At 35.1% G+C, this 21,598-nt stretch overlaps 1 long non-coding RNA gene across 1 annotated transcript in view; it reads left to right on the top strand.

Annotated features, from left to right (window-relative positions):
* LOC141559626 (uncharacterized) overlaps positions 1 to 19,240 on the top strand; it is a 71,006-nt gene extending 51,766 nt beyond the window's left edge. Inside the window, exons 3-5 of the long non-coding RNA XR_012487508.1 lie at positions 7,811 to 7,893; positions 9,883 to 9,934; positions 18,472 to 19,240. This is a non-coding gene — a long non-coding RNA (uncharacterized LOC141559626). The remainder of the gene's footprint in view (positions 1 to 7,810; positions 7,894 to 9,882; positions 9,935 to 18,471) is intronic.
* Positions 19,241 to 21,598: the final 2,358 nt, after the last annotated feature.

Here is a 21,598-nt window from a genome sequence, read left to right as displayed (position 1 = left end):
TCCACAAAGAGATGCCATGGAGAACACAAACATATTATGTGAGATCCTGGCTGAAGGTCAATAGCTAAGACCATGGAGAAAGAGGAGGAAGGAGCATCTAGTGTAAGTTCCAAGAAGCTTATCTGGCTGGCCCTTTGTTCTCACATTTTCCTCCCAACTAAACTATGACCATCAAAATAGATTAACAGCTTGGCAATGTGGCAACGCTGACCTTTTGTAAATATAGACAATTCTCACTTTGTGTAAGTGGATCATTCTACAGAGATCTATGTAAAATAATTTTTACATAATGCAAATTTAATTGTATCCAACCACTTCATTTAGCCTATATATAACAAAGGCATACACAAAATAATACCTTTACCCAACCCCACCATGTACTAAATTGCAGACATATTAAATACTTCATCATCATAATAAATTGAAATTATGAAATGAAAAGTAAACGTGATGGTAAAGTATGCACAGTGGTGTAAAGTAAAATAAGTGTAGTACAGGTGTGTAGTGTGTAGTACAGAGCCCTTTTCCCACCACACTCCCCTTTACCTAGCCTTTATCACAGTGATTGGTTGCACAACTTTTTTTTATGAAGCTATTGAAAGCTTGTTTAGATGGTGGCTATTATTTTCCTCCTGTATCTGATGATAGCAAGTGATATTATCCTTAACTAATCTTTGATTTAGAACTTTGAATTCTTTTTAAAACAATTTAATATAAACCTAAATTTACATAATAGGAATGTATGTTAAGCAAGAACTGTCTGTACTTTTCTTCTTCTCTTAACCCAAATTCAAAGAAACCTTTCAGAGCTTCTCTCTATCATGCAGTTGCTGAAAGCCTTCAGTAGTGTCTATGCCTCAGTGGATAATAGATTTAATCACTTTGACTAACTTGACAGTAACTAATGTATTTGCCTGGTTTCCATTTTTGAAAGCAGTGACTGAAGGAATCAATTCTTTTGATCTTTAAAACTTTTTTTTTTTGTTTAAATATAAACATTTAGGAAAAACAATCAAATAAATTATAAAAATATATCTAAACCAGTGATAGTGTTGTTCTAGGAATCAAAATTAAGTTGAAGGATATCTAAAGAAGATTTTTAAAACTGTTAAAATCTCATCTATTGGGGCAAGAACTCACCATTTGATATAAAGAATGATAACATAAACCAGAGGAGCAAGAAAGACGTTACCCACCTGATTTATGGATGGGAACAGTTCATGACTAAACAGAGAAGTTCATGGGAAGTGAAAATATCAATTTTGACTGAATAAAATTAAAAAATCAAGAGCCTTAAGCCTATACCATTTAAGGTTCAGCTGAAAGACTTTGGAATTCTCAAAAGGGGAAATCATGAGTGACATGATAACTGTTTTCAACTATTTGAAAGATGATTATATGGAAGAGGTATTTGATTTGTTCTATTTGACCCTGGAGGGAAAATCTAGGAGTAATAGAGAGAAGTCAAAAAGACTTGATGTAAAACTTCTTTACAAACAATCAACACTATTCAAAAGGAGAATGGACCGCTACAAAAAGTTATGGGTTGCCCTTCATCAGAGATCTATAAACAGAGGCTGTGTGATTATTTGCTGATAATGCATAATTAAAATTGAGGGTGTGAAGAGGAGAATGTGTTGGTTATATGACAAAGTGAATTGAGAGCTGGCTCTGAATCTAGAAAACAGGAGAAGGAAAGAAGGAAAGAAATAGTATTTAAAGTACTCACTACCTGCCAGGCACTGTAATAACATTATAATAAAATATTTTATTTATAACATGATAATATTACTTCATTTAATCCTTTGCAGTCAGTAAACATTTATTAAGCACCTACTATGTATCAGGTGCTGTGCTAAGCACTAGAAGATATAAATACCAAAAAAAAAGAGAGAAAAAAGAATCCTTGTCCTCAAGGAGGTTACAATGTAATAGAAGACAACACACAAAAGAAAGATAAAAAATGTAGATGAAGGCACTCCATGGGAAATGGTAGAAAAGTCTCAAAGCAATGGAGCGGGTGAGAAATTGTTGAGGTTGGGAAGGAACCTCAAAAGTTTGGAGTCACAGATAGGTATAGAGAGGTTTCTCAAAAGAATTTGCAGGCTTAAATCCATTTTCAAGTCAAGTAGGCAAAGTTTATTGTAATTGTAACACTAATTAGAGCTGTCTACATTCCAAGAGAATATAGCAAAGAAGTAGAAGCAAAGAGACACTTTTTATCTAGTTCTTCATGTAATAGATATGCTAATTTTGTGGTCTAGGGATTTACCCCTAGGAGTGTCTCAAGAATTTGGTTATCACTGGCCAACAGAGAATACTGTCTGTAGAATTATTCTAAGGCCAGAAGACTTGAAATCATTGACAGATTGTTAGTCTCAGGATCATTATCTTCCCTAAAGTCTAAAGGAAGAAATATTATATTCCTAGGCCAGAGGACTTTTATAATGATTGACAGAACAATAGCATTCTTAGATCAGAGGGTTTTAGGAGCATAGATTCCAAAGCCAGAAGATTTAGAATCACTGACTTATTGTTAGAATAGAAGCCCCCTAAGATCAGGGGACCTTAAAATTGCTGTCTCCCCTAGAACCTATATTACATCAAAATGAGATGTCTGAACTGAGCTGTCTTCTTAAATAGGGGTTTGGAGTGGTCCCAGAAGATAGTTGCTATTATTATCCTCATTTTATATTTGAGGAAACTGAGGTAGATAGGAGTTGTGCAACTTGCCCAGGATCACTCAGTTAGTTAGTGTCTGAAGCTGGATTTGAACTTGAGTCTCACTTAAGTTATATGCTCGATCCAGTACCATTACTCAGCTGCCTCCAACCTGGATTCCAGTTCTAACTTTGATCCATAAATCAATACTCTAGGCAACTCTGCAAGTCTGTAAACTACAAAAAGATACTGGTCTCTCTTAGTGGAGGAAGTTTCCACCTGGGAGTCCCTTATTCTAATAAAATGACAGGTCCAGCCCCCATCTCTACATGTTGATTATAATAGTTGGATATTGATGTCCTTTTCTGGTAAAGTTCAGAGTAGGAATAAAGCTGATTGAGTGTCCATACCAAGTCTGGAACTTATAAAGAGGTAGTGAGGCAACAAGTTGCCTAAAGAGGGGTGAATTCAATAAAATGAAGCTTTTTGTCAATCAGAAAGGGGATCAAGCTCATGAATGGCCACTGTTCTTCCAGTCTGGTGACATGCTCTTAAAAACACACACACATACACACTCGCATGCAGGCTAATTTCATAATATACTGGTAATATCTTCAAGCTCTATTTTGTACTATGACTTTTTTTGCTCTTGAATACATATCATGTTTCCTACATCCTTTAAAAATGCATTTATTAAGATAGGACATATGATCTTCAGAGAGAGAGAGAGAATAACATTTTGGGACCATAATTTCTAAGCTGCAATATATTACTTCAGTTTTTTCTGGAGTAGTCTTCTCCATTTTCCAATTACCATTTGAGGATCATTACTAAAGTATGTTTCCTGCATTACTTATAGTTATCAAAATTAACTATTGGTCTTTCTCAGAAATGAAATTATCTTTTTTCAGTTTCCATTTAATCATAGCACTGAATACATATACCTTGGCAAGTCATTAATTACCTTGGTTTGCACAGAAGAATGGCTGATGGGGAAAACACCATGGAAAGAAAGAGTAGTATGGGCAGTACTGATCTCATTTGGAAAGGGAAGAAAAAACAGCAGGTGTTCTCAAGGTTAAGCAGTGGGGATGATTGAATTAAAAAGACACTTCTAACCTACAATGAAGAATGTCCTATGGGATCATTCTAATTGGCCACTAACTCTATAGGCTGCCAACCCATTCCATTATTTCACTCTTAACCCTACCATATGCCTTCCCAATGACTTTGAAACACAGGTGCCAGAGGACTTACTCCAGGTCTCAAGAGCCATTGAAAATAGAATAGTAAACAAAGAGGAACAATAATATTTACCACTGGAAACTAAGGGAACTGAGAGTCAGATCTCTTTGGCTTTGTTTTTGGATTCTAAACATAATTAACTATGAAGAAAAAAGCTACTTTACCCCATATCTTTAGTTAATCTCCTATAACATGGGGATAACCATTTTAATTTACAACATATAGTTATTATAAGAATTAATGTTTATAAAGTTTAGAAGTTCATACTATGATTATTAAAATTTGAACTAAATGATAGGGTATTTAAATAACATGAGCATATATTCATATTTATTGAATACACATGTGTGTGTATGTGTGTGTTGGGTTGAGAAAAGAGACATAAAAATGGAAAAGCAGCACTGTGTGTTTGTTGTTCTATTACATACCTGTGGCTATTGTTCACTAATACAATCTTCATACAAATATTGTATGACCTAGAAATTCCTTGCCTATAATTGCAGAGTTTGATTCATAAGGGAAAATGACTCTTAGAATATAATAAGCACTCAGGTGCATGGTCTCCAAATGTCTGCTGCCATGGCAACCAGTTTCCAATAAGAAAACCAGAAGCACTTTCCATCTATATGGGAGTTGCTTTCCTGCAATGTAAAAAAGGGATTCCTTGATTTTTAGAACTCACTTTAATGACCCAGAAACCTATGGTGAATCATAAGAATAATCTTTTTGAATGAGTATTACTTGGGCTGTTCCTAAATTCTTTGTGAGTCAGATGGCCTGGGTATTTAGATGCACTAGTTTAGTTCCTTGAACTTTGAAGAAGAGCTAGAATGAGAAATACTAGTACTCAAAGAAGATTCATACAGTAACCTTTTCAGCCAGCACATACTTAAACTGCAGATGATCCCACACAAGAACCATGAAAAACATAAGTATGAGTGTCCAGAGCCTGCACGACCGACAACTTCTGACCTTCCTCTACCCTCTTGGAGGAGGATGTAAGCAGGGGAATGTCAGGCAAAGGGGGGGTATTCGGTCCTGGGAATAGGGTGCATATCGGTGCTAGGATAATGTTGATGGCAGCACAGAGCTTGGCAAAGCAGCAGGAATAGCTAGCTGCATAGAGAATTGTGAGATGTGAACAAGATTGGAGTGCTAAAGAGATAATTTAGATAGATAGATAGATAGATAGATAGATAGATAGATAGATAGATAGATAGATAGATAGATACATGGATGGATGGATGAATGGATGGATGGATAGATAGATAGGTTGGTAGGTAAGTAGGTAGGTAGGTAGGTAGGTAAGTAGAATGAGCATTTATGAAGTATTTACTATCTGCCAAGCATTGTCCTAAGTTCTAGAATACAAATATAAGCAAGCAAGAGAGTTGCTACCTTTAAGAAGCTTACATTTTAATGAGCTAAAACAAAACATAGAGGGATGCTGGAAGTGGTAATAGATATATTGAGGAAACAGACATGAAGTAACATGAAGCCAAAAGCTTACCTCAGACAGAATATAGGATAGAGTCCAAGGTTCTGAGGTTAAGGCATAAGGATGATGGCTGGAGAAAAAACAAGATGGTGAGGATCAAAATGTGCCTTCCTGAATGTTGACACTCAGGCAAATCCACAGTCACCCCATTCTAGTTACAGTACTGTTTTGAAGCCATTAAAAATGCCAGCATCATGTTGAAGGCAGAAAGGAAAGAGACTAAACTTTAGGCCGTGTTCATAAAATGAGATAGTCCAGGTTGTAAAAGGGACAGTCCATGTCTGAAGCTGACACAATGGCTCATGTGCTCTATGGAGTTGTTTTTGTTGAGTTTGTTTATGTAGGTTGAAAAACATATATAATATTGGCTATTCTAACCTTCACCATTTGGAAAAACAGGTAAACTCCAGGGTTCTTAAGTACCATAAAAGTGGAAGAAAGGGGCGTTTAGCTTCTTGTAAATGGCTTCAGCCCCTGCTGATGTTATTCCCTCAGTTGTAAGGGATATGTCTCCTGCCCCCAAGTTCTATTAATCACTAACAGATTAGCATTTGGACAGAAATATTTACTTCAAGAAGATACTATTATAGATATCTAAACTTACTTCCCCAACATATGGAGGGCATAATCCTTTCACCCTTATACTACCTCAGTATTTATTTTGGTTCCTAGTTCTAAGTCCAAAACCCCCTCAGATTCAAGTCCTAATCACTCTAATTTCTTTGAAGCTGGACTGATTAGTTACATCATTCCAACTATCATTTTAGCTTAAGGTAGCCATCATTCAAATTCCTGGTTCCCCCCCAAGAATCAGTTCTGATGCCTTGAAACAGAGAAAGACAATCTTCTGAAGGTGGAGATAAAAGAGAGGGATCAGGGGAAGAAAAGCCCTCTTCCTCTCAGCAGTTCAATTCATGACCACCTTGATTCAGTACTTGGGGGCTTCACTCTGGGTGAACTGGATCATCCTTTGGTCATAGCTGATGAGATTGTTGGAAAAAAAAGGGATGAAAGAGCTCAGCCAAAGCAGCCATTGACTCACTCTTGCCAGTCACAGGAGGTTATCCCCACCCACTGGGTAAAACACACAGGCTTCTCTCTCACCTCAACTCAGCATTGGAAGCCCAGCCTGAGTTATACACTCATTATACTAAAAACTAGTAGTCCTTATCCTAATAACACAGTGATTAAAATGTTGGAGCTTCTGTATGAGGAAGGGAAAAAAAATCAACCCACAGGACTCTTTAGTTTGGATAAAGAGTTAAAAAAAAAAAAAGGATAATGGAAAATCTAAATCATGAAATATATGAGTAGTGTAAATAAGAAAATTAAAAGAAATATTCTTTGACACACATTCTTGAAGTATACCTATGGAAATACTATGTTGTAGGACCGGTAGTAAAGTTCCAGCACTGTGACCTAAAAGGTTACAGAGGCAGAAAATATAAATATAGTGAGGAAGCCTGACCTTAGGCTTACTTTCCTAAATCCAGTGGTTGACAAGGAGAGCAAAAGTCATTTTGGCCAAGTCCAAGCCTAAATTAGGGGCAATGGATCTTTTGTGGGTAGCCTCAAAGGGAGGGAAATTAAGACTTAGTTGCAACTGGTTATTCCAGGCTCTTCAGACCCCACTTGCCTGCCCTCCATTAACTTGACAGTCCTTCACAGGTCAGGTTGCTGCCAGGCATTTGTTGGCTCAGATGTTTTAAATATATATAAAATAAGTGTAATTGTTCAAGTAAGAAAGAATAAGAGCTCATTACCCCTTCTCTCCCTCTTTTTAACTGTTTTTTTTAACCTCATTAAAAGCAGTTCTTGTTCTTCATTGCAGCTTTCTTCCCATCCCCAAATAGGGTGGTCTGTGGTTTCCCACCTCACCAAAGCAGTTTTGTAAGACAAACAGGTTGGAACTAAAGAGCTTCTTTGAACATTGTGATACTAACCTTTACTTTTCGGAAGGGTCACTTTTCACACAGCCAGGTATCTTGAAAGCCTAGGAGACTGCACAGCAGCACAGTGCAGTGAAATGAGAACTGAACCAGGAGCCAAGAGGTCTGAGTCCTGATGTTAGCTGTCACTTCTTTGTTGCATTACACTTGTTGGGTCACCATCCCTCCTTCCTGGCTGGCAAAATGAAGGTGGAGATCCAGGTGACCATCGGGCTTCCTGAAATTCAATCAATCAATCAACAAGTATTTAAGGGCCTACTGTGTGACAGTCAGTGCAAAACACTGAGAACTAACATCAAAAGGAAAGCAGAACTTCCCTCAAGGAGTTTACATTTTTACAGAAGATATATGCATATAACAAATAAATTTTCACCTTTGTTGTTGTTGTTTGTTTACTTGTTTTTTTTTTCTTTCTTATGTTTTTTCCCTTTTTTTGATCTGACTTTTTCTTGTGCAGCATGACAAATATGGAAATATATTTAGAAGAATGGCACATATTTATCCTATATCAGATTATTTGCTGCCTTGGAGAGAGGAAAGGTAAGGAAAGGAGGGAGAAAAATTTAAAACACAAAAGTTTTGCAAAGGTGAATGTTGAAAACTATTTTTGTATATGTTTGGGAAAAAACCTATTAAAAAAAGAACTCTTGGCTGGAGCATTGGGACAAATATAATAACATGAATTTCAGTAGAGATAATTGTAATGTCTTGCTTTGGCTGTAAAACATTACCTTCACAAATACAAGAAGAGGAGGCCATGGTTAAAAAAGCATTGTTCTGAAAAGATTTTTATGGATTGCAACCCCATATGAATCAATACCAGAATGTAGCTATATGAGTGAAGACAATTAATACATATACTAATACATCTCGGCAATTTCCCCCTTTATAGATCAAGTTTTAACGCAGGAGTGGTATCTTTTGGTTGGAAGATCACTTGACTTTCCTTTATCTCCTCTCCCTATGGTCTAACGCAGCTCCTTCTTAACTAAAGAATCTTTAATGCATTTTCCCTCTCTATACTCTCTGATTCAGGCCCACTGGCCTTTTTGCTATTAATTTTTCATGACAGCCCCATCTCACATCTTTCTACTGACTTTTTGCATACCTGTTACTCTTTCTTTCCTGACCTTTGCCTCAAATAATCCTAGGATTCCTCTAAAACTCAACTCAAGCACCATGGACTTTGGGAAGCCTTTCCCCAAGGCAGTTCTTAGTACCTTCCCTAGCTCTACCTTCTATCAACTCTGTACTTATTTTATATGTACCAACAGATATAATAATATCTCAACCATTAAACCACAAGTTTCTTGAGGACTAGAACCAGTTTTTCTTTTTCTTTGATTTTTTTGTGCTTAGGAGATAAGTGCTTAATAAAGGCTTTTTGATTACTTATTCTTAAATTCTAATTTTTAATTGATTAGAGTTTCATAGAACTTTGTGATTTAGAGAAAGGAGGCACTATAACACTCATTTATTTTAGATTCATAATTTTACAGAAAAGGAGATTGAGATCCAGAGGAGGAACTGCTTTGCTTTAAGTCATTTTGGTAATAAGTGTTTTTCAGTTGTCTGACTCTTTGTGACCTGATTTGATCTACCATTTTTTTTTTCTCCAACTCATTTTACAGTTGAAGAAACTGAAGCAGTTAATTTTCTTGTCCAGCTAGTGAGTATCTGAAATCAGATTTAAATTTAGGAGAATGAGTCTTTCTGATTCCAGGTCCAGAACTTTGTGCATTAAGGTATCAGCTAGTGACAGAGCAGGAATTCTAGCCCAGATTCTATGCCTCCAAGTCCAGCATTCTTTAAACTATATTGTTTGTGTATAAGAGTTTTCTTTGATCACTTAAATATCACCTCTTCTATCATATCCTCCACACTAATTTGTGATTAAAAGGGGGTGGGATGTTGGGGGGAAAAGATATTCTTGATTAAGATTTCCTGACATTCTGATTTTCTCATTCTTTCTTTCCCTCCTAAATTCTAAAAGTAAGGCTATTTTTCCTTTCTCTTGCACGTAAAGACAATGGGGGTGGGGGATGGGAAACTCTTACAGGACCTCAGATAACTATTTGCTTAAAAAATAAATAAATAAATAATTTCATATTTCCTTGCCTTTAATTTCCTGCTGCTACTAAGAAAACTAACTAAGCCCAGGTGGACTTGGAAGGATGCCAAGAAAAACCCATCCAACCTTAAAGTTGTAAATACAATGTTGACCCTGTTTATGTTTAGTTCTTAGAACTGGACCTCTTGTTATCCTTCCTATTTACCAGCTGCTCTTTCTTTGAATTTTATGTTGTTGCATCAAATTCTCTTGGTACCCAGTGGTATTCACTTATACTTGACATTTGTCTTCCACAAGTGCCTGCCAGAAAGGTAGCACGGTATAATGGGAAAAGCCCTGAACATGGAATTGGCAGACCTTCCTCCTCAGTCTTTGCTCTACCAATTCCTGACAAGAGGAAGTCACTAAATTTCTCTGTCATTTTGCTCATCTCTAAATACCTACCCTTTCTCTTTCAGAGGACTGTTGGGAAGAAGGAACTTTGGAAAACTCTTTTGTAAATGACTGAAGGTGAGATAATATTAATAAGGGTGAAATGTTAGTTGAGCAAATCAAATCATTTCCTCCACAGTTCTAAGGGAATAATAAAGATTTTTTGACACCTTAACTAGGTGAAAGCAATTAACTATTTGTAAATACAAGCTTTGGTTTCTTTTTTGAAAAACATGGCTATTTTAAACTTAAATGAGAAATAAGAAAAGAAAAAAAATATATTGTCATGTGCATAGTAGAACATGAGAGAATCAAAATATAAATAAAATATAAAGCTATGAATTTCCATGTCAAGAAAATATTCTGAACTGTTCAACTTTTATTTGCTTCCTTAGAGGTTTTTTTTTCTTGTTCTCTGCTATGTACTTTTTACTTTATTCTTTCTTCTCCTTCCTTCCCATGATCCCCAAGAAGGCTACTATTAAGGATATGCACTCTCACACACCCACACACATATGTATACATGAACACATATGCACATATATATAAATTGAGATTAAATTCATATACACATATACATTCATATGCATCTGTGTAAGACTATGTGATACTAGTTTGTCCTATTTCTCTGAAAGGGGATAACATTTTCCTTTATAAGTCCAAATCTTTTCATATTTTTTAACTCCACCAACTCAGCATTTCCTACACCGCAATATTCTATCTAGTTATTTTAAAAGTCTAAAACAATATTAATATTGCTGACAGAGTATAGTTTCTCTGGTTTTCTCTTTGAGGCTTTTGTTTCAATCAATTGATTTCTAATTGATTTTGGGATAAGTGTGACAGGTCCTTGGAACTGGAGAGGCATTGTTATTGTTCAGTTATTAAGTTGTATCTAACTCTCAGACATCAATATTATTCATAGAGTTTTCTTGACAAAGATACTAGAGTTATTTGCCATTTTCTTCTTCAGTGGATTAAAGCAAAAAGAGATTGATTTGTTTAGGTCACATAACTAGTAAGGCTGAATTTGAACTCATCTTCCTGACTTCAGGCCCAGTTTTCTATCCACTGAGCCATATAGCTGTCACTGAAGTGACATTACATAGGAATTGACTCCATAGGGGAAATTAGGCTTTCTATCAAGTTGAGAACTGATGTCTTTGGAGTAAGTTTAGTATTCTAGTAAAACCCCTAAAAGGAGCTGCTCTAGGCTAGCCCAGTCCACCATTCATGCCATTCCTCCCATTCTTCCCATTCTTTTGATCAGAGCATCAAATTTTCCATGGGATTCTTAGTGATGTTCCCAGGTCACCTGATTGCCAGTGTTTGTATTGGGAGACAAGGAGACAAATTTTTTTTTTTTTTTAATTTTAGAAATTAATTAATTAATTGAATTTGGCCTTTAGAGCCACCTTTTTATATGAACCCCACACATGCATTGTCTCTATAGTTCATTTTGAGTGTATGAAGTAGTGGTAGATTGGAAGAACTGGAGATGGGTGGGTAGCAGGAAAGGCTGAATTTGGAATTTCATCAATATTGAGATTCTGGGGAGGAATTTACTCTACCAATGAAGACTAGCTTCTCTTCAGCTTAAAGTTTTTAAGATCTGTCTAGATCACTGATAGGTTAAATAACTTGTCCAGGATTGCACTGCCATGTGTGAAAGAAGTGAGACTTGAATCCAAGTCTTTTGGATTTGGGGACCACTATCCACTATCTATCCACCACAACATGCCTCCTGTTAAATAGTTTAAAATTGTTAGATAATTTCAGAAATTGAACCAGCTGTTCTCCCATTAACAAGTCTATACATGGTATCTTTTAATAACTATACTAAAAGGAACATATTGGTAGAGCAAGAAGAAAACCTTAGCTGTTGTGTCATCCTTGTTGGCACCATATACCTCTGGGCCTGGTGTCAGGAAAACCTGCATTCAAATCCAGCCCCATACATGTCCCAGCTGTGTGATTTCCCCCCCCCCCCAAAAAAAAAGTCACTTCTCCTCTATTTGCCTCAATTTCTTCATCTATAAAATGGGGATAATAATAACATCTACCTCCCAAGACTGTTGTGAGCATCAAATGAGATATTTGTAAAGCACTTATTTTTCTTCCTTCTAAGCAGCATTTAATCTAAAACACCCTAGAGAGAGTCTTTGAATACCATCTTAGTAAAAAGCAATTTAGTGAAATAATGAAAACAATGATTTGTACCACTGAACTCACTTGTTTTTTATACCCCTTTCGGAATTCTAATGTTGGGAGGGAGGAAGAAGATTTGGAACTCAATATTTAAAAAGAAAAAAAAAAAGTTTAAATAAATAAATAATGCATTAATTAAAAAAAAAAAAGATTTGATTGATTTAGGGGACTGAAGGCTCAGATTGTTGAAGTAATTTCCTTCTCTCTTGAGAGAAGACTGTACAAATAAGCTACAAGGAGCTCCAGGTACTCTCCTTGATGCTTGGCTGGTGGAAAATGGTTGGGCAACTCTGACAAAGTTGCGGTACTCAGCTATGTGTACTTGAGGTATCCTCAATGCATTTCCTTATTGTATACTTTTCTCATGATATAGGTGAGTAAATCTTTTGTCAACTGCTGAATAACTTATTTTTATATCAATTTATTCCACTATTGAGGGCTGACTTCATCCAGACTCAACCCAGAATACCTGGGATGCTTCAATCCAAGGTCACAAAGTGAATAAGAATTCATACAAGAACTGAACACTAAATACCAATTTCCACTGTTCTCCATTGTCTTTGAAAAAAAAATTTTGTAAGGAGGATCATAGAAATCACAGGCAATACTAAGGAAGTTCTCAAAAGACAGAAGGAAGAAACTTATCATGTAGCAACAGGGTCTCCCTCAGCTTTTTGGGATTTCAGCCATTTGACCTTCAGTGCCCAAAGATCTTTTAGGGATTTTCTTACGTTCATTTGGATCACCATTTAAACATTTGTTTTCTCGCCAAGAGTTAGTTTTCTTAAAACCATTACATTAGTCAATATTTGTTTGTGTACTGATGACTTATTGTTGGTTCAGCTCTTGATTTGTTTTCAGTTTGAATTTGTTTACCAGTCCTAACTGGAGTTATTTCCTTTATATATTGCCTTATTTATATTGTAGACTTCTAACTGAGGCCTATGTAATCATCAGCCTCTATTGTTTTCCTTCTCCAACAAATTCTTCATATAACTGCCAAAAAAAAAAAAAAAACAAAACTTAATGAACAAGCAGAACTATTTATTTGCCCTGTTGAATAAATATAACAGGGCGAAACAATACAACAAGAAAAACATCAATGGTTCCCTCATTCTCCTGAGATAAAATATACCTCCTTGTCCTGGTATCATTTAAGAATAACCTCATAGCTAAAGAAAAAGAAAAAAGAAAAAAAACCCTCACTACAGGTAGGTAAGTACCTTTCTAATGCTGCTGCCTTAATGCAGTCTCATTTTGAATTCTCCTACTCTATGAATTTGTTTTGCTTCTATTTTATTTTTCATGAAATTCATCTGGGCTCATACAGACTGAGTTTCATTTCAAGGGTTGACCCATTAAAGTAAATTTTTTATTTTGAGCTGAACATTTATCAAAACAGAGCTTATTCTGGGGATATCTCCCACTACAGCTTAGGCTCAGTTTTTGTGTGTATTCTCAAATATGAATAAAAGAGATTCCCTAGGTCCTATACAAATACTCAAGGTAGTAAATGCTTATATGGCAGTCTAGTCATTTCACCCTACAGAAAATAAAGATGATAAAAAGAATTCTTAGGATCTTATAAACATATATATAGAACACACTGAACACAATAATTCCAGTAAGTCTCTTTTTAACCCACAGAGACTCTCTCTAGTTTTTCCTTGAAGAGAAACAAAATGTGGGACTTCTGAACAAGCAATAACCTTTCCATTGGGTCTGAACTATCTAAATAATTCACTGAATTAGCAAAGGTGCTAAGGGCAAGAACTTTGACTTTCTTAACCCATAGTTCCCCTTCATTACTCTTCAAGGTTTGGGTACCACCAGGATGATTATCTTTTTGTGTGTGTGAGTTATGCATGTCCAAAAAAATCTTTTCTTTCTTTCTAAAATCTGATCCCCAGATTCTTGAATTAGAAAATTCTCAAATTTGAGGTTACCCCCAAGGCTATTGTCAAAGCTGATACAACACAGGAAATCTCCATTCACTGGCTAGAAGTCTATATCCCAATACTGCTTAGAGAATCAAAAACCCCTCTTCTTTATGCAGGAATGATTTTAGGGAAAATGGTCATCACTATACTCTTAGGCCATATGTAATAATAACAGCTAGCATTTTTATAGCATTTACTATGTGCTATGTACTATTATGAATACTTTCCAAATATTATTCCATTTAATTTTCATATTAACCCTGGAAGGCAAGTGTTATTATTATCCCTATTTTATTAATTTGGGAACTGAGGCTGAGCTATTACGTGATTTTCCATGGTCACACAGCTAATAAGTGTCTGAAATTGGAGTTGAATTCAGGTCTACCTGACTTCAGATCCAGTAATCTTTCTATTGCTCTTTCATCTGCCCTTTTCAATAAAGGGAGATAACACATACTGGACCTGGTGTATAGAAAATAACTATATATATTTTCTACATATTTATGGTATATATGTGTATGTTATCTATGGAATACATATGTATATGTCTACATATATGTGTATATGTGGTATAAACACACACACACACACACTCCAAAAGGATTTTGATTTGGAAAGTTACCAACTGATGAGTGAACCATAAAGGGATATTTTGTCTAGATGTCTAGATGATGGAATTGAATAGATTATGGAATCAGAATTGAAAGGGGAGGGACATACATGTGCGATGCCATGGTGACTAATGAGAAAATGGCAGGGGAATGAATTCTGTAAAAATACGCATTCCTAATTTCTAACTGAAAAGCCTTTTAATTCTTCAGCCTCCAGCTCATGTGTGTCGACCTCCCCATTTCCTGATCTAACTAATTAAAAGTAATCTCCCACTCCTTAAATTTTCTTACAGTATTTTGGATCTCTCTTGCCCCTATTACAACCAGTCTTGTATAATACATATTTATATACATGCTATACTTCCTCTCTTTATCCCACTATTAGCTTGCTCCTTAAGAGGACTGTGTAATTTTTCTGACCTTTATAACAACATCTTCTTTCCTGGAGAGAGCATTTAAATTTTTGTTAAATTTGAATTCACTAGCATTGTGCATATGCTGATAGTACCATTTAAAATTCAAGGATCAGAGGAGGGTACTCTTGCTCCTGTGATTATATGACTCTTCTAGAGTGTCTAGGGCCAAGAGATTCAGCACCCTAGGGCCAACCTGGTTGAAAGCCTCTCCAAATTGGGCTAGGCTTATTCCTAGATGACAGACATCTATACTATTGCTAAATTCATAATGGATGCCCTTCTAGCTTGATACTTGATAGGACCTGCCAGGGCTTGAGTTCTACTGACCAAGCTTTTTTGAAAATCCATCTCATGCAATGAAGAAAAGGAATAAAGCTTTAACATAAATGGATGCTTGATAAATTCTCTTAAACAAATCTTAACACTGTGCCAGAAACATAGAAATTCAAGCCAGAAAGGTCCTGAGAGGTATTTTAATCCAACTCATCACATAACAGAGGAATCTTGTTTTAGCATTTTTGATAGTCAGCCTCTACTTGCTTGCTTCCAATAATATGGAGGGAGCTACCTAAAAGGAGCCTATTTTATTTTGGGGCAGGAGAATCAGAGATCCTGAGTTAGAATTCTAGCTTTGTCAATTCTATGACCTTGGACAAGTTTCTGATGCTCCTATTCTTTGTACTTATTAGTACTTAGCACTTGTATTTTTGTCAATAAGGGAAATCGTCATGTTGGAAATCCTTCTATCAACATAAATGGACAACCCCTTTAGGACTTGTCCGTAAGTCTTAGGAAACTGCTTAATGATTAGTAAGGTCAAATGTCTATCCAAGGGTTATAAAGTTTGTCAGAGGCAAAATCTGAATCCAGGTCTTCCTGGTTCTAAGCCTAAAATTCTCTTATTAGATTGTCTTATTAAAGAGTAAAGAAATAGCTGGTCCTTATGCCCTTCCATATACAGTTTTCATGTTTTAAAAAGTTGTCTCTCACTGCCTCACTTTTCCTAAAGTTTTCACCATGAACTGTGACTCCTAAAACCCTTTCTATTATCTTAGTTCATTAACCCTATTCTGGTTTTACTCCCCTCCCATTGTAGATTTGATCCTAGTGCTAAAGAGATCAGTAACAGATTGTCCTCTACCTTCTTCTTTCCTACTCTTGAATTAATAAAAGCAGACTGTGTCCACTGAAAATTCACTTTCTCTAAACTCTACCAGGCCCCCACTACTTTTGTTCTTTCCTTTCACATTTTTTCTTCCTTTTCCTTCACAAGTCCTGATCTTCACTCTAACCTTCCTGTTTCTCAGCAGATAATTTTGCCTACTCTTTTACAGAGAATGAGCTCTCTCATCTCCCTTTCTTCATACCCTAAAATTATTCATCTAGATCTCTTCTTTCCTCCTTTGCTAAAGTCTTAGAGGATGAAATGGTCCTTCTCTAGTTATACTACTGATCTTATCTCCTCACATCTTTTTCAGGAGATGTTCCATGGCTCATACATTTTTTATCACTCTTTAACCTCTCCCTATCTATTGACCAACTAACTCTTTTGCCTACTAACTTGATTTTCTCCATCTTTTAAAAAAATATTCATTTAATTATGCCACTTCCTCAAGCTATTGTCTTATATCATTCTTCACATTCACTGCTAAAATTCTAGCAGATAGAGCTAGATAGTACCAGCCTCAGAGTTAGGAAGACCTGAATTCAAATTTGGCCTTAGACACTAACTAGTTATGTGACTAAGCAAGTCACCTAACTTTGATTGCCTCAAAAAAAGAAAATAAAATCCTAGTAATTTAAACTTCCTGCTTCAAAGTCCTTATCAACTACTGACTCAGCAATCTCTTGCTTCTTACTTCATAATTCTATTTAAATTACTTTTTTCAAAAACCACTTATTAATTGCTAAATCTGATTATTTTTTCTTAGTGTTTCATTGTCCGCCATTGAACACCCTCTTCTTTTTCCCAATGCCAATGTTCTTTCCTACTTATCTTCTAACTTTTTTGACTGCTCCTTATTGATATTATTTATTGATTATTCATGTTTTAAAAAGAAAGACTATGTATCTTTTTATCTTTGTATCAACTCATAGAAATTATCTTCTTTTATTAAGGTTACACAACCCAGTTCCTTTTGCTGTTCCTGGAGCCTTTGTTTTTCGAATACTGTTTGTCAAATTCAATTTCAACAAACATATACTAAGCATTACTATGTACTTTGCATTGTGATAGGTGTTTAGAATGCAAAGATAAAAACTAAATGATATGTATCCTCAAGGAACTTAATAATCTAGAGAGAGGATGGAGAAAGGGTGAATATCCAAATGTACATATGTATATAGTTTAAAGAAAAAGAGAAGACTAATAATTAAGGGGGATCAGGAAAGATTTTTAATAGGATAGCATTTGAATTGTTTTAAAGGAAGTTAGTGATTGACCAGGTTGGAATTTATAATTTCCAAACACAAGGGACCACCTTTACCAAAGCACAAAGGCAGATCATGGAATACTGAATTTGGGCAACAGCAAGAACTAATGAAAAAAAGACTAATGTAAAAATGCATATGACAGCAAATAATGTAAAATAAACAGAAAATGGTAGGCTAGAGTTAGACTGTGAAGAACTTTAAATACCAAGCTGAAAAATTTGTCTTTTACAGAGATACTAAAAGTTGTTAAGTTGAAAAATGACATGATAATATAAGCTTTAAGAAAATAATTTTGGCAGTGTGGATGATACAGTTGATAGGGCACAGAGTAGAAGCCACAGGTCCAAGTGAGGATTGTTGTGACAGTTCAGTCCATGGGTAATGAAGGCTTCAACAAGAGTGGTGTCAGTGTTAGTGAAGAGAAGGGGACAGTTATGAAAAACTGTGGAGGTAATTAGGTTTAGATGTATAGACCTGGGAGTCATCTGCATTAAGATAACTAAAGCTTTTGGAGTTATTAAGGCAACTAAGAAAATATAGTAAAAATATGATCTAAATCCAACTTAGGGTGTTGAACTAAATATAATATTCAGATGTGATGTAAGCAGGGTAGAATATGATGTCATACTGATTAGTGTCATAACATAAAAGTCATAGCAGAGATTACATAGAATAGCAGTGCTCCTTTTTTTTGAGAACAAAAACTCCTTTCTCCAGTGTCATGACTAGGACTTATCCAATTAGTGTCTGCCAATTAAGAATAAGAAATTATACAATGTGCCCTCAAGGAACTTACATTTTATTTGGAGGATACCACATGTATACCACTAAGCATAATACAGGAAAAAAATTGCTTTAGGAAAAGCTAAGTAGAGAAAATGCATGTAGTATACCTAGGTGTGACCTAATTTTCAAGAAAGCCTCCAACACAGAGGAATTTAAACCAAATGTGCAAGAATTATACCCACCAGATTCCCTTAAGTTGATCTATAATATTTTCCTTTTAGGGTGGAGATGGAGGAAGATGTGAAATACTTGGACGCCAAATATTTCTGCAGGTTCTTTAATTTAATAAATTTTAATAAAGTCCTAAATATTAAAAAAACCTATACAATGGCAAAAACTGTCATAAATCAGTAATATTTTATAATAAAATGTAAGTTATTAATAGTAACCTCTTTATAAATTTTGAAATTAGTACAATATATTTGCACAGCATTGGTGGTTGTGTTGTTCAGTTTTCTTGGAAAAGATATTGGCATAGTTTGACATTTTCTTTCCCAGAATATTTTACAGAGAAGTAAACAAGGCAAACAAGTTTATGACTTTCCTAGGGTCACATAGCTACTAAGAGTCTGATTCCAGATTTGAACCCAGGAAGATGAGTTTTTCTTATTCCAGGCTCATCACTCTGTCCACTATACCACCTGCATTTTTTGATTTTTTAAATTAATTCATTCATATTTCCTTGCTAAAACTTCACCATCTTCAGGGCTCGTTGGCCAACAGAAACCAATGATTTTATCCAGCTGCCTCATTTTGTAGATGAGGAAGCAGATGCTACAAAGTTAAATGATATGCCATTATGTTTCCATTATTGCATTTAAGAATAATCAATCACATCTCATAGAATTGGCATGTTCAAATCAAAGTTCTAGGCAGTTCCTTTAATTGTCAGATTTGTTCCTTCCTCTAATTTTTATACCAAGATGTTACTCTATAGTTCTTCCTGTTAAACAGTTCAACAAAAAGTCAATAAATATTGAGTGGTAATCAGATTGCTTTTGTGTACCTTACTTACTTTATTTGACTGCATTACCTATTTCCTTTAAGTTCAGCTTCCTAACTACATGGGAAGCCAACAATTTATATTAATCATGGAGCTTGAGAGCTGAGGGAATTTACTCAGAGATCACCATGAGTCAACTAAGTAAGGGTCAGAAGAAAGAAGTTAGTAGAGATCCAGGACTGGAAGCATTGTACTTTGATGTTCAGAAAAATATTTTATTCAAACTACCTGCCATAATTCCTAGGAAACATTCCTACTCCACCCTCCCCAATTTCTCCTTTCCCATTCTTTCATTTTCTTTCAGATATTTTTATTAGCATTTGTTGTTGCTGCTGAAATTAGTATCTGTGGCCACAGGGTAGAGTAGGGGCATGGATAATAGTGTGTGCTGCCATCAGGATACCATGTGTGTATGTATGGCCAAAGGAGAATGGTGTAAACCTCAAAAAAAGAAGTTAGAGCTACTTAATCCAACTACAACTATGGCAGATAAGTGGAGTTCAAGAATAATTATGAAAGTACTATATTAATTTTGTTTGGAAATTGGAGTTTCGGGAGTACTTTATGCCCAAATTCAGATAGTTACTTTTTTAGCCAGAATGAATGTCAGCATTGACATCAATATACTTTGACCAAGTTATATAATTGAACTAATTCCATAAGGTTGCCTCAAGTTGTGCTGTGGAGACATCCCAATGATAGCCAGAATGCTGTAAAGCATTCTGAATTTGATAAAATTTGGGAGTTAAAAAAAGAGATAGTTCTTCAGTCAAAGTCCTTAACTTGTGCCCATGATAAAATAATTTGAATTTTTTTGCCTCAGATTTCAAGTCATTCCATTTCAAAAAATTTTAAGGCAAAAGTAGTAAGACAGAGGGCTAAATTTAGAATCACAGGACCTTAGAGAGTATCTGTTCTAAGCTTTTTATTTTGCAGGGAAGGGAAACTGAGGCCTTAAGAGATTAAGTGGCTCAGGATTTGAGTGGCAGGATTTGAGAGGCAGGATTTGAATCCAGGACTTCTGAGTCTGGAGTCAGCACTCTTTCCCCTGCACCATGTTGCCTCCTGACTTTGGGCAAATCATTCAATATTTCTTGGTCTTAGATTTCTCATCTGAATTATAAAGTAAGAAGGTCAGAGTATGTATTCTTGAAAATCTTTTGTATTGCTAATTCTTATAAATGTGTGCTTGAGCCATATAACTAGTTACATGTTATAATAGGAAGAATATTTTATTGTTATTTAGTTGTTTCAGTTGTGTCCAACTTTGTGATCTTATTTGGGTTTGAGTTTTTTTGGTAGAGATATTGGACTGGATTACCTTTTCCTCCTGTTCATTTTTACCCATGAGGAAAATGCGGCAAACAAGGTTAAATGATTTGTCCAGGCTCACACAGCTAGTAAATGTCTGAAGCCAGATTTGACTCAGAAAGATGGATCTTCCTAGAAGAGTTATTAGTATACTAGAAAATAACAAGAAGAGAAATTTAAATGAAAACAATTCATCTCACACCCAATCAATTTGGCAAAGATGAAAATGGTAGATGCTGTAGGCACTGTGGGAAGGCAGTACATTAATGCAGTGTTGGTGGAGCTATGAACTATTTCAATCACTTTAGAAAATTTTTTGAAATTACATGAAAAAAATAACTAAATCATACTTTTATGATTTAATGATAGGTTTGTATACCATATGTTGTTAAAGACAGGAAGAAAGGTTAAATATATACAGAAACATTTTTAGAAGAACTCTTTGTAGCAACAAAGAACTAAAAATAAAGTAATTATTTTGAAAATAGGAAATTAATGTACAAATTGTTTTATGTGAATATAAGGAGATGTTATTATGCAGTAAGAAATTACAAATATAAAGAATTCAGAGCAGTTTAGGAAAACTTGTATAAACTGATATAGAGTGAAATAATTAGTAACAGGAAAACAAATATATCTGAATACCACGTAAAAGAAAATGATATTGAATGTCTTCAAAATGGACTAATATAACAGCTAGTCATGGAGTAAACTTCAAAGACCTGTATATTTCAGATTTCTAAAGCTAAAGCTGATGTTTATTTCTTACTTCTTATAAGAGAGGTGGTTAGCTAAAAGTAAAGAAAGAGGCAACCACTTTTAGAAATGATCAGTGTTCTGATGTATTTTGCTAACTAGATTTACTTGCTAAAAAAGATTTTTTTGATTGGGGCTAGGGAAGAGTCAATGGAAAGTTGTGTAGTCATATGTTTAAAAAATACAAGTGAGTTGATAAAAATTTTTTCTTTTTTAGGAGTACTGGATTAGAAATATAAAGATTTATATTTTTGTAAGTTTATTTATTTTTAATAAAT

This window comes from Sminthopsis crassicaudata, chromosome 3, assembly GCF_048593235.1.
Source record: "Sminthopsis crassicaudata isolate SCR6 chromosome 3, ASM4859323v1, whole genome shotgun sequence".
Classification (NCBI taxonomy): domain Eukaryota; kingdom Metazoa; phylum Chordata; class Mammalia; order Dasyuromorphia; family Dasyuridae; genus Sminthopsis; species Sminthopsis crassicaudata.
The sequence above is the reverse complement of the archived record's forward strand: the minus strand, read 5'-3'. Positions and strand labels throughout refer to the sequence as shown.